Source organism: Triturus cristatus, chromosome 1_1 (genome assembly GCF_964204655.1).
Source record: "Triturus cristatus chromosome 1_1, aTriCri1.1, whole genome shotgun sequence".
NCBI classification, from domain to species: domain Eukaryota; kingdom Metazoa; phylum Chordata; class Amphibia; order Caudata; family Salamandridae; genus Triturus; species Triturus cristatus.
In genome coordinates this window covers 1,261,682,528-1,261,687,370 of record NC_140579.1, presented here as the reverse complement: position 1 = coordinate 1,261,687,370, position 4,843 = coordinate 1,261,682,528, and positions in this window count along the sequence as shown.

Sequence of the window (4,843 nt, the reverse complement as noted above, 5' to 3'; positions counted from 1 at the left end):
TACTACTCACTCTACTACTCTCTTACTAACTCTCTACGACTCTCTACTACTCACTCTACTACTCACTCTCACTCTACTACTCTCTACTACTCACTCTCTACTACTCACTCTCTACTATTTACTCTACTACTCTCTCTCTACTACCTCACTCCTACTACTCTACTACTCACTCTCTACTACTCACCTCTCTACTACTCACTCTCTACTACTCTCTACTACTTACTCTCTACTCTCTCTCTACTACTCACTCTCCACTACTCTCTACTACTCATTTTATTACTCTCTACTACTCACTCTACTACTCACTCTACTCACTCTCTACTACTCTCTACTACTCTCTACTACTCACTCTACTACTCACTATCTACTCTATACTACTCTCTACTACTCACTGTCTACTCTCTACTACTCTCTCTCTACTACTCACTCTCTACTACTCACTCTCTACTACTCTCTCTCAACTGCTCTCTATCTACTACTCACTACTGCTCTCTACTCTCTACTCACTCTCTACTACTCTCTACTACTCACTCTCTACTCTCTACTACTCTCTCTACTACTCACTCTCTACTACTCACTCTCTACTACTCTCTACTACTCACTCTATACTACTCTCTACTCTCTACTACTCACTCTCTTCTACTCACTTTCTACTCTCTACTACTCTCTCCCTATTACTCTCTCTCTACTACTCCCTACTCTCTACTCACTCTCTACTACTCTCTACTACTCACTCTCTACTACTCTCTCTCTACTACTCACTCTCTACTACTCACTCTCTACTACTCTCTGCTACTCACTCTCAACTACACCCTACTCTCTCCTACTCACTCTCTACTACTCACTGTCTACTCTCTACTACTCTCTACTACTCACTCTCTACTACTCTCTACTACTCACTCTACTACTCTCTACGACAAACTCTCTACTCCTCTCTACTACTCACTCTCTACTACTCTCTCTCTACTACTCACTCTCTACTACTCACTCTCTACTACTCTCTCTCTACTACTCCCTACTCTCTACTCACTCTCTACTACTCTCTGCTACTCACTCTCTACTCTCTACTACTCTCGCTCTACTACTCACTCTCTACTACTCACTCTACTATTCACTACTACTCACTCTCTACTACTCTCTCTCTACTGCTCACTCTCTACTACTCACTCTCTATTACTTACTCTCTACTACGCTCTCTACTACTCACTCTACTACTCTGTACTACTCACTCTACTACTCACTCTACTACTCTCTACGACAAACTCTCTACTACTCTCTACTTCTCACTCTACTACTCACTCTCACTCTACTACTCTCAACTACTCACTCTCTACTACTCTCTACTACTCACTCTGCTACTCACTCTCTACTACTCACTCTCTACTATTCATTCTACTACTCTCTCTACTACTCACTCTCTACTACTCTATACTACTCACTCTCTACTATCTCGCTACTACTCACTCTCTGCAACTCTCTACTACTCAATCTCTACTACTCTCTACTACTCACTCTACTACTCACTCTACTCACTCTCTACTACTCTCTACTACTCACTCTACTACTCTCTACTACTCACTCTACTGCTCACTCTCTACTACTCACTCTATACTACTCTCTACTACTTACTCTCTACTCTCTACTCACTCTCTACTACTCACTCTCTACTACTCTCTACCTACTACTTTTTACTACTCACTGTACTACTCTCTACTACTCACTCTCTACTACTCACTCCCTACTACTCACTCTCTACTATTCTCTACTACTCACTCTCTACTACTCACTCTCTACTTCTCACTCAACTACTCTCTACTACTCACTCTCTACTACTCACTCTCTACTACTCTCTACTACTCACTCTCTACTACACACTCTCTACTCACTCTCGACCAGTCACTCTCTACTACTCTCTACTACTCATACTACTCTCTACTACTCACTCTCTACTCACTCTCTACTACTCACTCTCTACTACTCTGTACTACTCACTCAACTATTCTCTACTACTCACTCTCTACTACTCACTCTCTAATACTCTCTACTACTCACTCTACTACTCACTCTCTACTACTCTCTACTACTCAATCTCTACTCTCTACTCACTCTCTACTACTCACTCTCTACTACTCTCTACTACTCACTCTCTACTACTCACTCTCTACTACTCTCTACTACTCACTCTATACTACTCACTCTCTACTATTCTCTACCACTCACTCTCTATTACTCACTCTCTACTACGCTCTCTACTAATCACTCTCTACTCTCTCTACTACTCACTCTACTACTCACTCTCTACTACTCACTCTACTCTCTACTACTCTCTACTACTTACTCCCTACTACTCTCTCTATACTACTCTCTCTGTACTACACTCTACTCACTACTCACTCTCTACTACTCTCTACTACTCACTCTCTACTACTCTCTACTACTCTCTCTCTACTACTCACTCTCTACAACTCACTCTCTACTACTCTCTATTACTCACTCTCTACGCTCTACTACTCACTCTCTACTACTCACTCTCTACTACTCATTCTCTACTCTCTACTCACTCTCTACTACTCACTCTTTACTACTCTCTACTACTCACTCTACTACTCTCTACTACTCACTCTCTAATACTCTCTACTACTCACTTTAAACTACACACTCTCTACTACTCACTCTATACCAATCTCTACTACTTACTCTCTACTCTCTACTCACTCTCTACTACTCACTCTCTACTACTCTCTACTACTTTCTACTACTTACTGTACTACTCTCTACTACTCACTCTCTACTACTCACTCCCTACTACTCACTCTCTACTATTCTCTACTACTCACTCTCTACTACTCACTCTCTACTACTCTCTACTACTCACTCTCGACTCACTCTCTACTAGTCACTCTCTACTACTCTCTACTACTCATACTACTCTCTACTACTCACTCTCTACTCACTCTCTACTACTCACTCTCTACTACTCTCTACTACTCACTCAACTACTCTCTACTACTCACTCTCTACTACTCACTCTACTACTCACTCTACTACTCACTCTCTACTACTCAATCTCTACTCTCTACTCACTCTCTACTACTCACTCTCTACTACTCTCTACTACTCACTCTATATTACTCACTCTCTACTACTCTCTACTACTCACTCTAGTACTCTCTACTACTCACTCTCTACTACTCTCTACTAGTCTCTACTACTCTTGCTCTACTAATCACTCTCTACTACTCACTCTACTACTCTCTAATACTCACTGTCTTCTACTCTCTACTAGTCTCTACTACTCACTCTCTACTACTCTCTCTCTACTACTCACTCTCTACTATTCTCTACCACTCACTCTCTATTACTCACTCTCTACTACGCTATCTACTAATCACTCTCTACTCTCTCTACTACTCACTCTACTACTCACTCTCTACTACTCACTCTACTCTCTACTACTCTCTACTACTTACTCTCTACAACTCTCTCTATACTACTCTCTCTGTACTACACTCTACTCACTACTCACTCTCTACTACTCTCTACTACTCACTCTCTACTACTCTCTACTACTCTCTCTCTACTACTCACTCTCTACAACTCACTCTCTACTACTTTCTGCAATTCACTCTCTACTACTCTCTACTACTCACTCTCTATGCTCTACTACTGACTCTCTACTACTCACTCTCTACTACTCATTCTCTACTCTCTACTCACTCTCTACTACTCACTCTCTACTACTCTCTACTACTCACTCTACTACTCTCTACTACTCACTCTCTACTACTCTCTACTAATCACTCTAAACTACACACTCTCTACTACTCACTCTATACTACTCTCTACTACTTACTCTCTACTCTCTACTCACTCTCTACTACTCACTCTCTACTACTCTCTACTACTTTTTACTACTCACTGTACTACTCTCTACTACTCACTCTCTACGACTCACTCCCTACAACTCACTCTCTACTATTCTCTACTACTCACTCTCTACTACTCACTCTCTACTTCTCACTCAACTACTCTCTACTACTCACTCTCTACTACTCACTCTCTACTACTCTCTACTACTCACTCTCTACTACACACTCTCTACTCACTCTCGACTAGTCACTCTCTACTACTCTCTACTACTCATACTACTCTCTACTACTCACTCTCTACTCACTCTCTACTACTCACTCTCTACTACTCTGTACTACTCTCTCAACTATTCTCTACTACTCACTCTCTACTACTCACTCTCTAATACTCTCTACTACTCACTCTACTACTCACTCTCTACTACTCTCTACTACTCAATCTCTACTCTCTACTCACTCTCTACTACTCACTCTCTACTACTCTCTACTACTCACTCTATACTACTCACTCTCTACTACTCTCTACTACTCACTCTACTACTCTCTACTACTCACTCTCTACTACTCTCTACTAGTCTCTACTACTCACTCTCTACTACTCACTCTATACTACTCTCCACTACTCTCTACTACTCACTCTCTACTACTCACTCTCTACTCTCTCTACTACTCACTCTCTACTACTCACTCTCTAATACTCTCTGCTACTCACTATTTACTCTCTCTCTACTACTAACTCTACTACTCTCTACTACTCACTCTACTACTCTCTATTACTCACTCAACTACTCACTCTACTTACTCTTTACTACTCACTCTCTACTACTCTGTACTACTCACTCTACTATTCTCTACTACTCACTGTCTACTCTACTACTCTCTACTACTCACTCTCTACTACTCTCTCTCTACTACTCACTCTCTACTACTCACTCTCTACTACTCTCTCTCTACTACTCCCTACTCTCTACTCA